This window comes from Salmo trutta, chromosome 15 (genome assembly GCF_901001165.1).
Source record: "Salmo trutta chromosome 15, fSalTru1.1, whole genome shotgun sequence".
Taxonomy (NCBI): Eukaryota; Metazoa; Chordata; class Actinopteri; order Salmoniformes; family Salmonidae; genus Salmo; species Salmo trutta.
This window is the reverse complement of record NC_042971.1, coordinates 6,482,818-6,506,928: the sequence shown is the minus strand read 5'-3', so window position 1 is coordinate 6,506,928 and position 24,111 is coordinate 6,482,818. Positions and strand designations below refer to the sequence as shown.

Genomic DNA, 24,111 nt, shown 5'->3' with positions numbered 1-24,111 from the left:
CTACGGGGGTGTCCACTGAAAGTTGACTTGTAACAACAACTGGGACCTAAAAGACACCCACCATGAGACCCACTAAATATGCCCAAGAAGAGGCAAACAAAAGAAAAACCCACACCAAACTTAAAGACAGGAAGCAAACCAAAAAATGTGGCGCAACTAAAGGTGTTGACTCTCCACATCTATCAAGACAACTGGAGCACTGGGCCAGACACTCTTAAATTGAACCTGGACCAGCTCAGGTGAAACACCTTCCCACTAACGAGATGGACAAGCCAGCACAGGTGTAACACATACTGACTAACGAGGTGACACCAATCAGTGCGTCCTACGTGCTAACGAGCTAGACGTGCTAACGTAACGAGCTAGACGTGCTAACGAGCTAGACGTGCTAACGAGCTAGACGTGCTAACGAGCTAGACGTGCTAACGAGCTAGACGTGCTAACGAGCTAGACGTGCTAACGAGCTAGACGTGCTAACGAGCTAGACGTGCTAACGAGCTAGACGTGCTAACGAGCTATACGTGCGCAAGTCCAACCTCAAAACATAAATGGAAAAACCAAAGCCTGTAACACCTTCCCCCTTAAGACAACAAATATATCCTATATTTTTGTTGGACAAGTTTGCTCACCACCAACAGAAAACAACTTCCATTTCACATGATAATCAACTACAATGCTTCACCTTCACAAATATAAACATGGTGTCTACTGGCTGTCAACAATTAAAAACAAGAAAAAAAACACATTTCTAAATAATAATATACACAATCATATAATTCCTATAGAACCCCCCCCCCCAGAAAAGCAATTTTTTCCACAAAACACAAAACTTTTTGACTGCCCACCCTTGAGACAATCAGCAACCAATATGTCCTTACCACAGACATGTCTGATTTCAAGAGGAAACTCCTGCAATATCCGTAGTAACTTTCCACCTCACTGCAGAGCTTCTCTCTCTTTTCAGGGTTCACTAGATAGGCATGTTGTTGGATCGGGGCCCAGTCCCCAATGTCATGCTCTAGTACATTTGGGTTGGCACATCTGAGAATAAACCCTGATATTCATAAAAACACAGCAACAATGTGAATATAATTGTACACAAAAAATGGTCAGTTGGTCGCATAAATAATAATCATTACTAAATCTTACATGAAATGTAAATATGAAATATTTGGTTGCATAGTCTTATTTTCAATGTCTTTTCAATTACATTTTGCTAGGTGGGAAAGCCCCAATGTCAAAACACAGTTTTAACGTGTCCAAATCAATAACCAATATGCAGAAACAGTTTGGGATAAATTGAAAGCATAAAATGTGCTATATACACAAACATCTGCCACAATAATCATATTACTTGTATTTTTTTAAACAAGCACCTTGTAAACTGCACAAGCACCAGAAACGCTGTTCTTTTGACAAGTAGCAATAAATCACTGATATCGATTAGGGGGGAAAATCAGGTTGTACGTGCTGTTGAAACTAACACAACTAAAAAAACACATGGAAATGGGAGATATATTTTACCTCACTGGGTAGAGGACAACCTGCAGAAGACAGTCAGCTACATTTTGGAGTGATGCATTTAAATTTAGGGGTCGCTAAACAAAGGAACACAACACTTATTTGTCATAACTCATCGATATCATGTTGAAATCAATTGTGTGACAGAAGGGAGATGAGGTTGCACGTCCTGTTAAAACTAACAGCTCAAAACCACATGGAATCTGGGAATAATGTGTACATCACTGGTTAGAGGACAATTTGTAGAAAACAGCTAGCTACATTTTGAAGAGTTGCATTTTGATTCCAGTGGGTCACCAACATGGTAAGTGTAACACAATTCTTTTTTTGTTAGTCACTTTTTGTTAAATCACATAAATAGTAACTCTTCCATTTCAGAGCCTGGATTTTTCCCCTGAGGCTAATATCCATAAAATGTTGAAATCAATAGAACAGGGGACAAACGTTTAGGGTTCTACATTGTGACATTATTAAAATACTCCTACTACAATGTTAAAACATTCCACATTGTGACATTAATATCATGAAACACCTCCATGTATTTTCTGATATTTGATCAGAGATCTTTTATCAGATTATCTCTGGTCACAACTAAGAGGTTTCTCTCCTGTGTGTGTTCTCTTGTGTACAGTCAGACTGCTAGATTGACTAAAACTCTTCCCACATTGAACACAGCTATAAGATTTCTCTCCTGTGTGTGTTCTCCGGTGTAGAGTCAGATTGCTAGATGAAACATGACTCTTCCCACATTGACCACAGCAAGAAGTTTTCTCTCCTGTGTGTGTTCTCTGGTGTAGAGTCAGATTGCTCGATGTCGCAAATCTCTTCCCACATTGATCACAGCTATAAGGTTTCTCTCCTGTGTGTGTTCTCTGGTGCACTGTCAGATCTCCAGATTGACCAAAACTCTTCCCACATTGATCACAGCTATAAGGTTTCTCTCCCGTGTGTGTTCTCTGGTGTAATGTCAGATGGGCAGATCGAACAAAACTCTTCCCACAAAAATCACAGATATAAGGTTTCTCTCCTGTGTGTGTTCTCTGGTGCACTGTCAGAGCTCCAGATTGACCAAAACTCTTCCCACATTGAACACAGCTATAAGGTTTCTCTCCTGTGTGTGTTCTCTGGTGTTGAGTCAGATGGCCAGATGTGGTAAAACTCTTCCCACATTGATGACAGCTATAAGGTTTCTCTCCTGTGTGGATTCTCTGATGAATTTTAATGCCTGATGGGGAGGTGAATCTCTTCCCACAGTCAGAGCAGCAGTGAGTTCTCTTCCCTGTGGGTCTCTGCTGGTGTTTCTTGAGGTGTTCTAATGTGGAGAGACTCTTCTCTGCCTTGTCAGCATCATGATGTTGTTGGGGCTCCCCAGAGGATCCACGACTGTCCCGTATCTCTCCTGTGTGAACAACAAAGTCAGACAGATGGTTAAAGGCCCACAACAGCAGTAATCCACTGTAAAAGGTGATGCCAACAGCGTAGCCATGATATTGTACAACAATTGACGTCTGTAATGAATGTTAAAATTATTTGACAACTGTCTTAAAATGAGCAAGAATAGTCATATTTAGTCTTGTTTTCACATTAGTAGTAACATCGATGATTGTAGGCTAGAAATAAATTATTAAAGTTGTTGAAACTCTAAGCAGTGTGCCAGACGACTTTCGCTCTCCAATATAGGCCCCTTTCTGTGTTTGCTAAAATTGCGGCACGAGGGCAATGCACATGCAATTTGGTTGTAGAAACTCCTCCCTGCTGATGAGGAAACCACTAGTTATGGATGTAGTATATCTGGTAATGAGGAAACCACTAGTTATGGATGTAGTATATCTGCTAATGAGGAAACCACTAGTTATGGATGTAGTATATCTGGTAATGAGGAAACCACTAGTTATGGATGTAGTATATCTGGTAATGAGGAAACCACTAGTTATGGATGTAGTATATCTGGTAATGAGGAAACCACTAGTTATGGATGTAGTATATCTGGTAATGAGGAAACCACTAGTTATGGATATAGTATATCTGGTAATGAGGAAACCACTAGTTATGGATGTAGTATATCTGCTAATGAGGAAACCACTAGTTATGGATGTAGTATATCTGCTAATGAGGAAACCACTAGTTATGGATGTAGTATATCTGGTAATGAGGAAACCACTAGTTATGGATGTAGTATATCTGGTAATGAGGAAACCACTAGTTATGGATGTAGTATATCTGGTAATGAGGAAACCACTAGTTATGGATGTAGTATATCTGGTAATGAGGAAACCACTAGTTATGGATGTAGTATATCTGGTAATGAGGAAACCACTAGTTATGGATGTAGTATATCTGCTAATGAGGAAACCACTAGTTATGGATGTAGTATATCTGGTAATGAGGAAACCACTAGTTATGGATGTAGTATATCTGCTAATGAGGAAACCACTAGTTATGGATGTAGTATATCTGATGATGAGGAAACCACTAGTTATGGATGTAGTATATCTGGTAATGACGAAACCACTAGTTACGGATGTAGTATATCTGGTAATGAGGAAACCACTAGTTATGGATGTAGTATATCTGGTAATGAGGAAACCACTAGTTATGGATGTAGTATATCTGGTAATGAGGAAACCACTAGTTATGGATGTGGTATATCTGGTAATGAGGAAACCACTAGTTATGGATGTAGTATATCTGGTAATGAGGAAACCACTAGTTATGGATGTAGTATATCTGGTAATGAGGAAACCACTAGTTATGGATGTAGTATATCTGGTAATGAGGAAACCACTAGTTATGGATGTAGTATATCTGGTAATGAGGAAACCACTAGTTATGGATGTAGTATATCTGGTAATGAGGAAACCAATAGTTATGGATGTAGTATATCTGGTAATGAGGAAACCACTAGTTATGGATGTAGTATATCTGGTAATGAGGAAACCACTAGTTATGGATGTAGTATATCTGGTAATGAGAAACCACTAGTTATGGATGTAGTATATCTGGTAATGAGGAAACCACTAGTTATGGATGTAGTATATCTGGTAATGAGGAAACCACTAGTTATGGATGTAGTATATCTGGTAATGAGGAAACCACTAGTTATGGATGTAGTATATCTGGTAATGAGGAAACCACTAGTTATGGATGTAGTATATCTGGTAATGAGGAAACCACTAGTTATGGATGTAGTATATCTGGTAATGAGGTAACCACTAGTTATGGATGTAGTATATCTGGTAATGAGGAAACCACTAGTTATGGATGTAGTATATCTGGTAATGAGGAAACCACTAGTTATGGATGTAGTATATCTGGTAATGAGGAAACCGCTAGTTATGGATGTAGTATATCTGGTAATGAGGAAACCACTAGTTACGGATGTAGTATATCTGGTAATGAGGAAACCACTAGTTATGGATGTAGTATATCTGGTAATGAGGAAACCACTAGTTATGGATGTAGTATATCTGGTAATGAGGAAACCAATAGTTATGGATGTAGTATATCTGGTAATGAGGAAACCACTAGTTATGGATGTAGTATATCTGGTAATGAGGAAACCACTAGTTATGGATGTAGTATATCTGGTAATGAGGAAACCACTAGTTATGGATGTAGTATATCTGGTAATGAGGAAACCACTAGTTATGGATGTAGTATATCTGGTAATGAGGAAACCACTAGTTATGGATGTAGTATATTTGGTAATGAGGAAACCACTAGTTATGGATGTAGTATATCTGGTAATGAGGACACCACTAGTTATGGATGTAGTATATCTGGTAATGAGGAAACCACTAGTTATGGATGTAGTATATCTGGTAACGAGGAAACCACTAGTTATGGATGTAGTATATCTGGTAATGAGGAAACCACTAGTTATGGATGTAGTATATCTGGTAATGAGGAAACCACTAGTTATGGATGTAGTATATCTGGTAATGAGGAAACCACTAGTTATGGATGTAGTATATCTGCCAGGAGAAAAAAATGGTGAGCAAAGATTTTAGTTTTTCACAATGTATTCTGAATATTACAGCACAAGATCAGGAGTGGTACTCAAGGAAACTCACATTAAGCTCTGTGTCTATTCACTAATTCACCACCATGGGGGAAATCTCAGGGGAGAACTCATAGGCTGACAGTAAAAATAGCCTCCATTTCCAGGTTGCTTATGAGTGTATTTCACACTACTTTTAGATTATAACTGTAAGGATTGTTTGAATCTCCAACTTAACTTTGTGATATAAACCAACTGCTTTATACTTAAACACTTCAACCAGTAAAATGTTATTTGGCTAGCTTTGCCATCAGCCTGACAATGAGGGTTTGTACACTAAGTGTTTAACTTCTTACGGATCAGTGTTCTGCTAGCGTTCCACTTAGACAACATCCGGTGAAATTGCAGAGCGCGAAATTCAAAATACAAAAACCGTAATATTAAACATTCATGAAAATACAAGTGTCATACATGATTCTTTAGTTTAGAATCTTGGTAATCGAACCGCATTGTCCGATTTACAATAGGCTTTATGGTGAAAGCATAGCATTTGATTATCTGAGGACAGAGCCCCGCATACTTCCTGCATAGAAATATTTCTCAAACCAGCACAGCGTCACAAAAATCAAAATTAGCGATAAAATAAATCACTTACCTTTGAAGATCTTCCTCTGTTTGCAATCCCAAGGGTCTCAGCTACACAATAAATTGCTGTTTTGTTTGATAAAGTCCCTCTTTATATCCCAAAAACTCAGTTTGGTTGGCGCGTTTTGTTCAGTAATCCACCCGTTCAACTCGTTCAACATGCAGACAAAATAATCCAAAACGTTAACAATAAACTTCATCCAAACAAGTCAAACAACGTTTCTAATCAATCCTCAGGTACCCTAATATGTAAATAAACAATAAAACTGTAAATCAAGCATAGTGTTTTCTATCAAATACAACCAATTATATGCATATCCTAGCTTCTGGGTCTGAGTAACAGGCAGTTTCCTTTGGGCATGCAAGACTCTCCGAACTTCCGAACACCGCCCCCTAGCCCAAAGAAGTTAACAAATTGGCCCATAACTTCAACAAACAATAACATAGACATACTGCAGGATTCATAACTTCACCTAACAACATAGACCTAGGACTATAAATAATTTCATACTTCAGGTGAAACATGGAAACTAAAATGTCTTTCATGACATTTCATAACCTGATCACCAGATACTTTTGTGAATAAACCCACTAGGCTATTCTGTAATGTGTTGCCATTCTAAATGTCCTGAATAAAGGAAAATAGCTCTGTGGGTTGTACAATAACCTATTAATCAATGAACAGTTCTCAACACATTATGAGCAAAGTATCTGTGTGCAAACAGACTAACGAGACCCTACTGTAAATCAAGCAGTCAATAACACATTATAAACATCAATTTGTTAGGGATGTTGGATCCAACGTGGAGCACGGCATAACTGTCTTTACCAGAGTAATGAATGAAGAAGCACTTTGGTTGTTGTTGCATGTCGTGATGTTTGTCATGTGACTGTCATTCAGAAAATTATTTCCTGGATCAGCTGATGATAGTTGAACATGTGACTGTAACTAAACAGCTACAGTATTAAGAATTATGTGTAATTATTGAAGAACCACATTAATGACAGTATCCATTTGGGTGTTGTCAATAAAGTTAAGGTGACTCTAGGTTAGAACCATTGGATTTAGCAAACTCTGAAATGATTTAGGATTTCTGTGCCCATGAAAACTATTTTTTCCAGCGTAACATAAGGAGACACTAAATGTTACGTAATTAGAGAGCATTTCAGAGATCTGAATACAACAAACTGTCTGACAGCAAGATCCAGTATTTAAGGTGATGTTCATCATATGACAAGCTTAACGTTATGACTATAACTACTGTTCCCTGTAGGAGGGAAACTAGGTACAACATACTATTAAATCCACACGTTATGACTATAACTACTGTTCCCTGAAGGAGGGAAACTAGGTACACCATACTATTAAATCCGCACCTCGCTGGAAGCCCCGCCTTCTACAGGTAATGAGCGTGAGGCTCGGATTTATTCCTTAAATTTAAAACCGCTCTTCACCGACCCAGGTAGGGGCGGGGCCAAACAGGTGTTGTACCTCGTTTCCCTCCTTCAGGGAAGAGTAATTATAGTCAAAGTTAAATTTGGGGATGTCTGATAGTATTTCTGATTGTCTTAACACACCACCACTAATGAGTGGGAGTGTTTAAATTTTTGGGCTTTATGTAGGTCATTTTAAACTTAGCAATGGAAATAAAAATGTATATTTATAATTTTCATTTAAATAGAACGTAGATTAACCACAGAGAATGATGTTGAGATACAAAGACTATTATAATTATTAATACTATTAGAAATTAAATGAAACTGTTTCAGTAAAATGTGAATATGAAAATCATAACTGGCACCAGATCAGTAGAAATGGTCAGATAAATTGGCACAAAATGGAAAAGGTTGCTGACTGCTGGTGTTGTCTATTTGTAGTCTATTAGACTATTACTGAAAACTTCAGGAGCAGAACGGCAGAATTTACAAAGTCCAGCAGTGGGGGGGGGGGGGGGGGCTTCTGGTTAGGGCAGCAGTATTACCAGAAACTATAGGAGCATAACGACTGCTGGTGTAGTCTATTACCAGAAACTATAGGAGCATAACGACTGCTGGTGTAGTCTATTACCAGAAACTATAGGAGCATAACGACTGCTGGTGTAGTCTATTACCAGAAACTATAGGAGCATAACGACTGCTGGTGTAGCCTAATACCAGAAACTATAGGAGCATAACGACTGCTGGTGTAGTCTATTACCAGAAACTATAGGAGCATAACGACTGCTGGTGTAGTCTATTACCAGAAACTATAGGAGCATAACGACTGCTGGTGTAGCCTAATACCAGAAACTATAGGAGCATAACGACTGCTGGTGTAGTCTATTACCAGAAACTATAGGAGCATAACGACTGCTGGTGTAGCCTATTACCAGAAACTATAGGAGCATAACGACTGCTGGTGTAGCCTAATACCAGAAACTATAGGAGCATAACGACTGCTGGTGTAGTCTATTACCAGAAACTATAGGAGCATAACGACTGATGGTGTAGCCTATTACCAGAAACTATAGGAGCATAACGACTGCTGGTGTAGCCTATTACCAGAAACTATAGGAGCATAACGACTGCTGGTGTAGCCTATTACCAGAAACTATAGGAGCATAACGACTGCTGGTGTAGCCTATTACCAGAAACTATAGGAGCATAACGACTGCTGGTGTAGTCTATTACCAGAAACTATAGGCCCATAACGACTGCTGGTGTAGCCTATTACCAGAAACTATAGGAGCATAACGACTGCTGGTGTAGCCTATTACCAGAAACTATAGGAGCATAACGACTGCTGGTGTAGCCTATTACCAGAAACTATAGGAGCATAACGACTGCTGGTGTAGCCTATTACCAGAAACTATAGGAGCATAACGACTGCTGGTGTAGCCTATTACCAGAAACTATAGGAGCATAACGACTGCTGGTGTAGTCTATGACCAGAAACTATAGGAGCATAACGACTGCTGGTGTAGTCTATTACCAGAAACTATAGGAGCATAACGACTGCTGGTGTAGTCTATTACCAGAAACTATAGGAGCATAACGACTGCTGGTGTAGCCTATTACCAGAAACTATAGGAGCATAACGACTGCTGGTGTAGCCTATTACCAGAAACTATAGGAGCATAACGACTGCTGGTGTAGCCTATTACCAGAAACTATAGGAGCATAACGACTGCTGGTGTAGCCTATTACCAGAAACTATAGGAGCATAACGACTGCTGGTGTAGCCTATTACCAGAAACTAAAGGAGCATAACGACTGCTGGTGTAGCCTATTACCAGAAACTATAGGAGCATAACGACTGCTGGTGTAGTCTATTACCAGAAACTATAGGAGCATAACGACTGCTGGTGTAGCCTATTACCAGAAACTATAGGAGCATAACGACTGCTGGTGTAGCCTATTACCAGAAACTATAGGAGCATAACGACTGCTGGTGTAGCCTATTACCAGAAACTATAGGAGCATAACGACTGCTGGTGTAGTCTATTACCAGAAACTATAGGAGCATAACGACTGCTGGTGTAGCCTATTACCAGAAACTATAGGAGCATAACGACTGCTGGTGTAGCCTAATACCAGAAACTATAGGAGCATAACGACTGCTGGTGTAGTCTATTACCAGAAACTATAGGAGCATAACGACTGCTGGTGTAGCCTATTACCAGAAACTATAGGAGCATAACGACTGCTGGTGTAGCCTATTACCAGAAACTATAGGAGCATAACGACTGCTGGTGTAGTCTATTACCAGAAACTATAGGAGCATAACGACTGCTGGTGTAGTCTATTACCAGAAACTATAGGAGCATAACGACTGCTGGTGTAGCCTATTACCAGAAACTATAGGAGCATAACGACTGCTGGTGTAGCCTATTACCAGAAACTATAGGAGCATAACGACTGCTGGTGTAGTCTATTACCAGAAACTATAGGAGCATAACGACTGCTGGTGTAGTCTATTACCAGAAACTATAGGAGCATAACGACTGCTGGTGTAGCCTATTACCAGAAACTATAGGAGCATAACGACTGCTGGTGTAGCCTAATACCAGAAACTATAGGAGCATAACGACTGCTGGTGTAGTCTATTACCAGAAACTATAGGAGCATAACGACTGCTGGTGTAGCCTATTACCAGAAACTATAGGAGCATAACGACTGCTGGTGTAGCCTATTACCAGAAACTATAGGAGCATAACGACTGCTGGTGTAGTCTATTACCAGAAACTATAGGAGCATAACGACTGCTGGTGTAGCCTATTACCAGAAACTATAGGAGCATAACGACTGCTGGTGTAGCCTATTACCAGAAACTATAGGAGCATAACAACTGCTGTTGTAGCCTATTACCAGAAACTATAGGAGCATAACGACTGCTGGTGTAGCCTATTACCAGAAACTATAGGAGCATAACGACTGCTGGTGTAGTCTATTACCAGAAACTATAGGAGCATAACGACTGCTGGTGTAGCCTATTACCAGAAACTATAGGAGCATAACGACTGCTGGTGTTGTCTAATACCAGAAACTATAGGAGCATAACGACTGCTGGTGTAGCCTATTACCAGAAACTATAGGAGCATAACGACTGCTGGTGTAGCCTATTACCAGAAACTATAGGCCCATAACAACTGCTGGTGTAGTCTATTACCAGAAACTATAGGAGTATAACGACTGCTGGTGTAGCCTATTACCAGAAACTATAGGAGCATAACGACTGCTGGTGTAGCCTATTACCAGAAACTATAGGAGCATAACGACTGCTGGTGTAGCCTATTACCAGAAACTATAGGCCCATAACAACTGCTGGTGTAGTCTATTACCAGAAACTATAGGAGCATAACGACTGCTGGTGTAGCCTATTACCAGAAACTATAGGAGCATAACGACTGCTGGTGTAGTCTATTACCAGAAACTATAGGAGCATAACGACTGCTGGTGTAGCCTATTACCAGAAACTATAGGAGCATAATGACTGCTGGTGTAGCCTATTACCAGAAACTATAGGAGCATAACGACTGCTGGTGTAGCCTATTACCAGAAACTATAGGAGCATAACGACTGCTGGTGTAGCCTATTACCAGAAACTATAGGAGCATAACGACTGCTGGTGTAGTCTATTACCAGAAACTATAGGAGCATAACGACTGCTGGTGTAGCCTATTACCAGAAACTATAGGAGCATAACGACTGCTGGTGTAGCCTATTACCAGAAACTATAGGAGCATAACGACTGCTGGTGTAGTCTATTACCAGAAACTATAGGAGCATAACATCAGAATTTACGAAGGCCAGCAGCAGCGGGAGGAGTAGGCTAAGTAGAGTTTTTTTTCTGATGGTTAGGCTATCTTGTTTCAGAGGGGTGTCATCAATAGCCCATAATGACAAAGTGAAAACAGGTAAAAAACAGAAATACCTTATTTACATAAGTATTCAAGTACGGAGAAAAAATGTAGGAAATGTATGCATTCACTACTGTAAGTCGCTCTGGATAAGAGCGTCTGCTAAATGACTGAAATGGAAATGGGAATGAAATGAAATGAAATGTAAATGTATTCAGACCATTTGCTATGAGACTCGAAATTGCTTTCAGGTGCATCTTGTTTCCATTAATCATCCTTGAGATGTATCTACAACTTGATTGGAGTCCACCTTTGGTAAATTCAATTGATTGGATATGATTTGGAAGGCACACACCTGTCTATATAAGGTCCCACAGTTGACAGTGCATGTCAGAGCAAAAACCAAGCCATGAGTTCGAAGGAATTGTCCTTAGAGCTCCGAGACAGGATTGTGTCGAGGCAAAGATCTGGGGAAGGGTACCAAATAATAATATGTAGCATTGAAGGTCCCCAAGAACACAGTGGCCTCCATCATTCATAAATGGAAAACTCTTCCTAGAGCTGGTCACCCGGCCAAACTGAGCGATTGGGGGAGAAGGGCCTTGGTCAGGGAAATGACCAAAAACCTGATGGTCACTCTGACAGAGCTCCAAAGTTCCTCTGTGGAGATGGGAGAACCTTCCAGAAGGACAACCATCTCTGCAGTACTCCACCAATCAGACATTTATGGTAGAGTGGCCAGATGGAAACCACTCCTCAGTAAAAGGCACATGACAGCCCACTTGGAGTTTGACAAAAGGCACCTTAAGGACTCCAAGACCATGAGAAACAAGATTCTCTGGCTTGATGAAACCAAGATTTAACTCTTTGGCCTGAATGCCAAGAGTCACGTCTGGAGGAAACCTGGCACCATCCCTACGGTAAAGCATGGTGGTGGCAGCATGATGCTGTGGGTATGTTTTTTCAGCAGCAGGGACTGGGAGACTAGTCCGGAAAGTATTATGTGAAATTATTTTGATGTGATATTTAAATATTGTGTGAAACTATTCTGAATTGATATGAATGTACAGCAATTTATGTTTCTAGAAACGTATCGCAATTGAGAACCGATTCACATTTAGATGGAATATTTGACTATTTTAGCTGCCGGAGCCAGTCTACCTCTGAAAATAACATACAGTCCTTGGACCTTGAGGAGTAACGGGGGCAGCAATCAGCAGTAGAAACAATAACAAAGCGTACTCCCTGCCCGTTTCGGTAAAAAGCTGAGGGATGGGGCTGGAGAAATGCAACCATCCATGATATCAACATTATAGTTTTAACCATGTTTTGAGGATATACAATGTTTGTTTATATTTACTGACAAACATTGGAGTAAAAAAAAGCTTATATTTTGGTTTCTGATGGGGTACAACAGTTGAACTAAGCTCATGAGGCATTTATAAGTGATTTATTCAAGAAACAGATGGGTACATATCATTAATGTATAAGTCCCAAAATGGATGTAACAACTGCTGATTGCCCCTTTAAGAGAACATCTTGGGCTAATCTAATAGGAGATATTGAGGACTACAGTATTTCAGGCATTGTCATTGGATGCATTTGATCAATTGTTAACGTGTTGTTGATGGTCCACTCTTGATGTTCTACACGTTACAGTGTAGCTTCAGCCATTCCTACAGAACAACATTAAAGTGTAGAAGCCCTTTACTGCATATTGGTTCAACGACTGCAGAGACGGTACTTACTGGTGTTAAACAGATCTCCAACCTCCTCTTCTTCCTCCAATGTGACAGTCATCTCCCCCTCCTCCTCTTTCAATCAAAAACTGCTTCCTCCTCTTCGTTTACTGTAACATCCTCCTCCTCCTCTTTCACTCTGAACGCGTCTTCCTCTTCTTTCACTGAAACGTCTTTCTCTTCTTCTTTCACGGTAACAGCCTCACCCTCTACTTGTTTTTGTATTGTAACATCCTTCTCTTCCTCCTCCTCTTTCACTAGAGTTTCTTTCTCCGTCCAGCAGACCTCCTCTTCTTTAGCAGGAGGAGAGTAGCTTAGTGAACTCATGGTCGGAGATGTTAGCTAGTTAGCATTAGCGACTAGCCTAGTTCTAAGCTAACTTAGCAAACCAGCTAGCTGACAAACAATGTAAATATATAATTAAATGGGCCAACAAGTACATACAACAGAAGTGTGTTTAATACACAGCGACTAATACACACAAAACCAGTGTAAAGAGCGTGAATGTTGTAGCTATGTTTGCTAGAAAGCTACCGAGGTGTCTGACTAGCTGTTGTTGTTGAAGGAGCGTCCCGTCCACTAGATTATACGTCACACTGGCAGCATCGCCTGAACCTAAAAGACGCACATCGCCATCTGCTGACTGGAGGGCAACGCAGTTGTGGAACCAAACGTTTATTTTTCATTTATTTCATAAATGTTTAATATTATATTAAGTCGTTCAAAGAGAAGCATGTGTTGACTGATTCGTGTTTAATGAGTGAGAATTTAAAACAAACTTTACACTTTTCACTATAGATTTGCATTGAACCATACTTCTGACATGGATCATTTTGACCCCAGAGGCATATCTTTTATCATAGACAAAATGTGGTTTATTCAATTCTTCCAAATTTTCATGACTTTGTCAATCAACTTGTTCTTAAGAAATCTATATCATGGTTTAGTGTTTCTGTATCAATATGGACTTTTAACAAATTCAAATCCTTTGGAGACAGTTTGACTCCAGCCAGAAGCATCTTTGATAAATAGGACGTTTATTTCAAAACAAAATCACATTTTATTGGTCACATACACGTGTTTAGCAGATGTTTTTGTGGGTGTAGTGAAATGCTTGTGTTTCTAGCTCCGACAGTGCAGTAATATCTAATAAGAAATATCTAACAATTTCACAACATATACCCAATACACACAAATCTAAGTATTTGAATCTAGGTTTCTCTGTAGACATGATCCATCCCACCAGAGGGTGGAGGGGCTCCTGTAACAGTGGTTTTAACCAGATAGACACATGCAGACACACAGTATAGTGCCTCCCATGTACTCTCCTAAGATTGGACTCTTCTATACCACGTATCACATGACTGTGTACAAAACTGCAAGGGGTATATAGTGCATTCATTAAGTATTCAGAACCCTTCACTTTTTAAACATTTAGTTACATTACAGCCTTATTCTAAAGTTGAATAATTTTATAATTGAATAATCAATACCCCATAATGACAACACAATAACCCATAATGACAAAACAAAATCATTTAAAAAAAACATTTTTACAAATGTATTTACTTAAGTATTCAGACCCTTTGCTATGAGACTCGAAATTGAGCTCAGATGCATCCTGATTCAATTGATCTTCCTTGAAATGTTTCTACAACTTGGAGTCCACTTGTGGTAAATTCAATTGATTGGACATGATTTGGAAAGGCACACAACTGTCTATATAAGGTCCCAAAGTTTACAGTGCATGTCAGAGCAAAAACCAAGCCATGAGGTCAAAGGAATTGTCAATATTGCTCTGAGACAGGATTGTGTCAAGGCACAGATCTGGGGAAAGGAACCAAAAAATGTCTTCAGCATTGAAGGTACCCAAGAACACACTGGCCTCCATCATTCTTAAATGGAAGAAGTTTGGAACCACCAAGACTCTTCCTAGAGCCGGCCGCCCGGCCAAACTGAGAAATCGGGGGAGAAGGGCCTTGGTCAGGGAGGTGAACAAGAACCTGATGTTCACTCTGACAGAGCTCCAGAGTTCCTCTGTGGAGATGGGAGAACCTTCCAGAAGGACAACCATCTCTGCAGCACTCCAGCAATCAGGCCTTAATGTAGCAATGATTAAATTGTCAAAATGTATTTCAATGGACAATTCAGTGAATTGTTCTGTGAAAGGTGTTGGCTAGGGATGACATGCAGGAGCTTGCAGGGATTTGTAGTCTTGCATGTCATCTACTTTGATGCTAATTAGCATTTTAGAATCCGAGAGTAAAGAGACACAAATATATTGATACAAGTATTTGTATTGATTATGGATCCCCATTAGTTCCTGCCAAGGCAGCAGATACTCTTCCTGGGGTTTATTATGGATCCCCATTAGTTCCTGTCAAGGCAGCAGCTACTCTTCTTGGGGTTTATTAAGGATACCCATTAGTTCCTGCCAAGGCAGCAGCTACTCTTCCTGGGGTTTATTATGGATCCCCATTAGTTCCTGTCAAGGCAGCAGCTACTCTTCCTGGGGTTTATTATGGATCCCCATGAGTTCCTGCCGAGTATGGTTAGGGAGCGTGCCAGCCTGCCTGAACCGCCCCTGAATTAACAGGTATAAATGATGGGTTATGAATTAACAGGTATAAATGATGGGTTATGAATTAACAGCTATAAATGATGAGTTATGAATTAACAGGTATAAATGATGGGTTATGAACTAACAGGTATAAATGATGGGTTATGAATTAACAGCTATAAATGATGAGTTATGAATTAACAGGTATAAATGATGGGTTATGAACTAACAGGTATAAATTATGGGTTATGAACTAACAGGTATAAATGATGGGTTATAAATGAACAGGTATAAATGATGGGTTATGAACTAACAGGTATAATTGATGGGTTATGAATTAACAGGTATAAATGATGGGTTATGAATTAACAGGTATAAATGATGGGTTATGAATTAACAGGTATAAATGATGGGTTATGAACTAACAGGTATAAATGATGGGTTATGAACTAACAGGTATAAATGATGGGTTATGAATTAACAGGTATAAATGATGGGTTATGAATTAACAGGTATAAATGATGGGTTATGAATGAACAGGTATAAATGATGGGTTATGAACTAACAGGTATAAATGATGGGTTATAAATTAACAGCTATAAATGATGGGTTATGAATTAACAGGTATAAATGATGGGTTATAAATTAACAGGTATAAATGATGGGTTATGAATTAACAGGTATAAATGATGGGAAATGAATTAACAGGTATACATGATGGGTTATGAATTAACACATCCCCTCCAGGCATTAAAATACATTCAGGACTTCTTATAGTGAGCATAACATGACAATACATGACATCTAAGTAGCTGAATATTCTATTGGACTAACAATCTAACAGTTTGAAGGACACAACTCCTGTTATTCTGGTTAAACAGTGGGAGACTAGTTGATTAAGGAGTGGGGATTTTTTTACAATTAGGAAATAATATTTCATGTTTTACTCGTACCTCAGCCAGCATTGTGAATGGTTAGGAAATAATATGTCATGTTTTACTCGTACCTCAGCCAGCATTGTGAATGGTTAGGAAATAATATGTCATGTTTTACTAGTACTTCAGCCAGCATTGTGAATGGTTAGGAAATAATATGTCATGTTTTACTCGTACCTCAGCCAGCATTGTGAATGGTTAGGAAATAATATGTCATGTTTTACTTGTACCTCAGCTAGCATTGTGAATGGTTAGGAAATAATATGTCATGTTTTACTCGTACCTCAGCCAGCATTGTGAATGGTTAGGAAATAATATGTCATGTTTTACTCGTACCTCAGCCAGCATTGTGAATGGTTAGGAAATAATATGTCATGTTTTACTAGTACCTCAGCCAGCATTGTGACTGGTGTCTGATGCAGTGACATACTAGACCATGGCAGTAAATCTAATACTTAGGTGTTTTTAGTGATGCATGAAAGGTCTGGGGTGGTTCTGTGGTTATAAGTTACTGACCTTGGAATACATTTCTGGCCATGCTGGCAGGGTCTGAATCAAACCCAATGTCCACCTGGCACACTGACAGGGTCTGAATCAAACCCAATGTCCACATGGCACACTGGCAGGGTCTGAATCAAACCCAATGTCCACCTGGTACACTGGCAGGGTCTGAATCAACCCAATGTCCATCTGGTACACTGGCAGGGTCTGAATCAAACCCAATGTCCACCTGGTACACTGGCAGGGTCTGAATTAAACCCAATGTCCACCTGGTACACTGACAGGGTCTGAATCAAACCCAATGTCCACCTGGTACACTGGCAGGGTCTGAATCAAACCCAATGTCCACCTGGTACACTGACAGGGTCTGAATCAACCCCAATGTCCATCTGGTACACTGACAGGGTCTGAATCCACCCAATGTCCACCTGGTACACTGGCAGGGTCTGAATCAAACCCAATGTCCACCTGGTACACTGGCAGGGTCTGAATCAACCCAATGTCCACCTGGTACACTGACAGGGTCTGAATCAACCCAATGTCCACCTGGTATACTGACAGGGTCTGAATCAAACCCAATGTTAAGGGGAGGGAAGATTGGTCAAGAGGGTGATGATTATTGTTGTTCTACTGCCTGATTGTTATGCAACAACACTTTTTACAAAAGCTTTGTTAAAGAACAAGTTGTTGTTTGTGTCGCACTGCTTTGCTTTATCTTGGCCAGGTCGCAGATGTAAATGAGAACTTGTTCTCAACTGGTCACCTGGTTAGATAAAGGTGAATTTGTTAAAAAAAAAAAATTGTAATATTTTTTACAACATTAACAATGTCTACACTGTATTTCTGATCAATTTTATTATTATTTTAATGGATGAAAAATGTGCTTTCTTTAAAAAACAAGGACATTTCTAAGTGATCCCAAACTTTTGAACAGTAGTATATATCTACATGATGTATTGTTACACCATGTAGGAGCAGTATAGACCTAGTCTGTTCATTATATACATCTACATGATGTATTGAAACACCATGTAGGAGCAGAATAGACCTAGTCTGTTCATTATATACATCTACATGATGTATTGTTACACCATGTAGGAGCAGTATAGACCTAGTCTGTTCATTATATACATCTACATGATGTATTGTTACACCATGTAGGAGCAGTATAGACCTAGTCTGTTCATTATATACATCTACATGATGTATTGTTACACCATGTAGGAGCAGTATAGACCTAGTCTGTTCATTATATACATCTACATGATGTATTGTTACACCATGTAGCAGCAGTATAGACCTAGTCTGTTCATTATAGACATCAATATGATGTATTGTGTCACCAAAATAAAGGGAAATTATATCATTTTATACTAATACAATTGCTCAGAGAAAGAGATTTAGTTTAACATGTAATTCTCAAAATGTAGGGGTCTGAATTATTGCCACCCATGTTTTTAATTCTCCAGCACTCTCCCCTTGGGAGGATAATGACACTGAAATGTTTTATGAGATTAGAGAACACATACAGAATCTCTCCAGGTCCTTGATTGATTTAGTCTGCGCTTATGTACTGCCCTGTTCAATTCAAACCACAGGTTTTCAATGGAGTTCAAGTCCGAAGTCTGAGAAAGCCATTGAAAATGTTGCTTTTGTGCCCAATTAACCATTTCTTCATGGATGTTGATGTGTCTTGCTGGAAGATCCACTTATTGCCAAGTTTCAGCCTCCTAGCAGAGAGGTAACCAGGTTTTGGGCTAAAATATCCTGGTAAAGTTAATTTATTTATTTCATACAGTAATTTTTGCTCATCTTTATCAAGGGTATCAATAACTAGGTGCTTATTTTGATATATAATCATTTGCTTCTTAATCAGAAATACAGATGTGAAGTAGAGGTTAAGTTTGTTTTAAATTTTCATAAAAAATCTGAATTAATCAAACAACACTTGTTACTCTTTGTACGTGTTGATATAATATTAATATTTAATAGAGAGAAAAAAACGTTTCCCTAAACTGCTTTATAATATTATAATTCAATGAAGAAGAAAATAGTTTTCCCTCCTCAACTGCGTTTCCTCCCTCCAGACAGCAGATGGCGATATGTGTCTTTCAGGCGATGTTTCTAGTGTGACGTATAATCTAGTGGACGGAACGCTTCTTCAACAACTGCAGCCACCTCGGTAGCTCCCTAGCCGACAAAGTCGGAACTTTCAAGCTGTTTAGACAATTTCGTGGTTTAATTGCCACTGTGATTTAAACATAGTACTACATTTAATTTAATATTTACGTTGTAAGTCAGCTAGCTGGATAGTTAAGTTAGCACTAGTCTAGTCGCTAATGCTAACTAGCTATTATCCCCGACCATGAGTTCACTAAGCTACTCTCCTTCTGTTAAAGAGGAGGCCTGCTGGACGGAGAAAGAAGCTCTGGTGAAAGAGGAGGAGGAAGAGAAAGATGTTACAATACAAAAACAAGTAGAGGGTGAAGCTGTTACCGTGAAAGAAGAAGAGAAAGACGCCTTCAGAGAGGAGGAGGATGTTACTGTGAAAGAAGATGAAGAGATGGAAGATGCAGTTTTTGGGGTGGAGGATGAAGAGGGGGAGATTACTGTCACATTAGAGGAGGACGAAGAAGAGAAGACTGCAGATCTGATTAACACCAGTAAATACAGTGAGTACTATCATATAAAACAGGGACATTGATCTGATTAACACCAGTAAATACAGTGAGTACTTTCTATAAAACAGGGACATTGATATTTTATTTTAATTTTTTTTCACCTTTTTTAACCAGGTAGGCAAGTTGAGAACAAGTTCTCATTTACAATTGCGACCTGGCCAAGATAAAGCAAAGCAGTTCGACAACATACAACAACACAGAGTTACACATGGAGTAAAACAAACATACAGTCAATAATACATTAGAAAAATAAGTCTATATACAATGTGAGCAAAGGAGGTGAGATAAGGGAGGTAATGACAAAAAGGCAGTGGTGGCAAAATAAAAACAATATAGCAAGTAAAACCCTGGAATGGTAGATTTGAAGTGGAAGAAAGTGCAAAGTAGAAATAGAAATAATGGGGTGCAAAGGAGCTAAATAAATAAATACAGTAGGGGAAGAGGTAGTTGTTTGGGCTAAATTATAGATGGGCTATGTACAGGTGCAGTGATCTGTGAGCTGCTCTAACAGCTGGTGCTTAAAGCTAGTGAGGGAGAAGTGTTTACAGTTTCAGAGATTTTTGTAGTTCGTTCCAGTCACTGGCAGCAGAGAACTGGAAGGAGAGGCGGCCGAAGGGGGAATTGGCTTTGGGGGGTGACCAGGGAGATACCTGCTGGAGCGCATGCTACAGATGGGTGCTGCTATGGTGACCAGCGAGCTGAGATAAGGGGGAACTTTACCTAGCTGGGTCTTGTAGATGACCTGGAGCCAGTGGGTTTGGCGACGAGTATGAAGCGAGGGCCAGCCAACGAGAGCGTACAGGTCGCAGTGGTGGGTAGTATATGGGGCTTTGGTGACAAAACGGATGGCACTGTGACAGACTGCATCCAATTTATTGAGTAGGGTATTGGAGGCTATTTTGTAAATGACATCGCCGAAGTCGAGGATCGGTAGGATGGTCAGTTTTATGAAGGTATGTTTGGCAGCATGAGTGAAAGATGCTTTGTTGCGAAATAGGAAGCCAATTCTAGATTTAACTTTGGATTGGAGATGTTTGACAGTCTAACCAGACACCTAGGTATTTGTAGTTGTGGCAGCATGAGTGAAAGATGCTTTGTTGCGAAATAGGAAGCCAATTCTAGATTTAACTTTGGATTGGAGATGTTTGACAGTCTAACCAGACACCTAGGTATTTGTAGTTGTCCACATATTCTAAGTCAGAACCGTCCAGAGTAGTGATGCTGGACGGGCGGGCAGGTGCAGGCAGCGATCGTTTGAAGACCATGCATTTAGTTTTACTTGTATTTAAGAGCAGTTGGTGGCCACGGAAGGAGAGTTGTATGGCATTGAAGCTTGTCTGGAGGGTTGTTAACACAGTGTCCAAAGAAGGGCCAGAAATATACAGAATGGTGTCGTCTGCGTAGAGGTGGATCAGAGACTCTCCAGCAGCAAGAGCGACATCATTGATGTATACAGAGAAGAGAGTCGGCCCAAGAATTGAACCCTGTGGCACCCCCATAGAAACTGCCAGAGGTCCGGACAACAGGCCCTCCGATTTGACACACTGAACTCTATCAGAAAAGTAGTTGTTGAACCAGGTGAGGCAATCATTTGAGAAACCAAGGCTATTGAGTCTGCCGATGAGGATGTGGTGATTGACAGTCGAAAGCCTTGGCCAGGTCAATGAATACGGCTGCACAGTATTGTTTCTTATCGATGGCGGTTAAGATATCGTTTAGGACCTTGAGCATCACTGAGGTGCAGTTGCTGTTTGAGGTGAAGAAACATTTGTTTTGAGAAACTCCACAACTCATTAGTGGTGGTGCATTAAGACAATCAGAAATACTATCAGACATCCCCAAATGGGCACATTTTATAGGCCTACATTTGCACACAGGCCAGGTAGACTAGTCCTACTTCTATATGCGTAATTAGGTGTGCGTCCTTACTCAACATTGACAGGAGTGTTTCAATCAAAAGACAATTAATAAATTGACAAAACTGATGCATCTTGCGGGGTCAGATCTGGGTGGTCTGCCAGGGGCCGTTTCATTTAGTATCCATTTGGGTCGGCATGGGGAATGATTGTATTTTCCCATAGTATGTTGTACCGAAGTTGAAAGGGAGTGTAACTTTATGACTATTGTTGGATTCGGGCTAAACTTTGAACATTGAGATATTAACCTGTTACATCTAGATGTTCCACTAGTGGAACACCGCTCCAATATCCAATGATAGGGCGTGGCGCGAATTACAAATTCCTCGAAAATCCGAAATCTTCAATTTTTCAAACATATGACTATTTTACACCATTTTAAAGACAAGACTCTCCTTTATCTAACCACACTGTCCGATTTCAAAAAGGCTTTACAACGAAAGCAAAACATTAGATTGTCAGGAGAGTACCCAGCCAGAAATAATCAGACACCCATTTTTCACCTGACCCCGCAAGATGCGTCAGTTTTGTCAATTATAGCAAACATAGAAAGGGGCCTATATTGGAGACCAAAAGTCGTCTGGCACACTGCTTAGAGTTTCAACAACATGAATAACTTATTTCTAGCCTACAATCATCGATGATACTACTAATGTGAAAACAAGACAAAATATGACTATTCTTGCTCATTTTAAGACAAATGCCAAGTAATCATTACATTCATTACAGACGTCAATTGTTGTACAACATCATGGCTACGCTGTTGGCATCACCTTTTACAGTGGATTTTCGCTGTTGTGGGCCATTAACCATCTGTCTGACTTTGTTGTTCACACAGGAGAGAGACGTGACTACCGTGGATTCTCTGGGGAGCCTCAACAACCTCATGATGCTGACAGGGCAGAGAAGAATCTCTCCACATCAGAACACCTCAAGAAACGCCAGCGGAGAACCACAGGGATAAGATCTCACCGCTGCTTTGACTGTGGGAAAAGATGCACCTCATCAGGCATTAAACTACACCGGAGAATTCACACAAGTGATAATTCTCACTGCTGCTCTGATTGTGGGACATTTTTTAAATCTTCATCAGAACTCAAAATACACCTGAGAAATCACACAAAAGAGAAACCTTACTTCTGCTCTGACTGTGGGAAGAGTTTTCCTATGTCAACCAGCCTGATATCACACCAGAGAACACACACAAGAAAGAGAACTTACAGTTGTGATGAATGTGGGAGGAGTTTTCCTATTTTAATCGCCCTGATATCACACCAGAGAACACACACAGGAAAGAAACCGTGTAGCTGTGATGAATGTGGGAAGAGTTTTGCTTCACCTGGCGGCCTGACAGCACACCAGAGAACACACACAGGAGAGAAACCTTTTGGCTGTAATCAATGTGGGAAGAGTTTTACTCTGCTAAGCAGCCTGATATACCACCAGAAAACACACACAGTAGAAAAACCTTATAGCTGTGCTCAATGTGGGAAGAGTTTTACTTACTTTAGCATGTGGACCAGACACCAAAGAACACACACAGGAGAGAAACCTTATAGCTGCAATCAATGTGGGAAGAGATACTGTCAAAAACGTTCTCTGATTAAACATCAGAAAATACATGAAGGAATTGATGGAGTTGTTTCATGATGTCAATGAATTAATGTCACAATGTAGAATGTTTTACCATTGTAGTTGGAGTATTTTAATGATGTCACAATGTAGAATGTTTTAACATTGTAGTTGGAGTATATTAATGATGTCACAATGTAGAACCCTAAACGTTTGTCCCCTGTTCTATTGATTTCAGCATGATATGGATATTAGCCTCAGGGGGAAAATCCAGGCTCTGAAATGGAAGAGTTACTATTTATGAGTTTTAACAAAAAGTGACTAACAAAAAAAGAGTTGTGTTACACTTACCACGTTGGTGACCCACTTGAATCAAAATGCAACACTTCAAAATGTAGCTAGCTGTTTTCTACAAGTTGTTCTCTAACCAGTGATGTACACATTATTCCCAGATTCCATGTGGTTTTTGAGCTGTTAGTTTTAACAGGACGTGCAACCTCATCTCGGCACAATTGATTTTAGCATGATATTGATGAGTTATGACAAATAAGTGTTGCGTTCCTTTGTTTAGCGACCCTTAAATTTAAATGCATCATTCCAAAATGTAGCTGACTGTCTCCTGCAGGTTGTTCTCTAATCAGTGAGATAAAAGATATCTCCCATTTCCATGTGTTTTTTTAGTTGTGTTAGTTTCAACATCAC

At 39.8% G+C, this 24,111-nt stretch overlaps 1 pseudogene; it reads right to left on the bottom strand.

Annotated features, from left to right (window-relative positions):
* Window positions 1-2,129: 2,129 nt before the first annotated feature.
* The window catches only part of LOC115149602 (zinc finger protein 883-like), a 46,278-nt pseudogene continuing 24,296 nt past the window's right edge, over window positions 2,130-24,111 (bottom strand).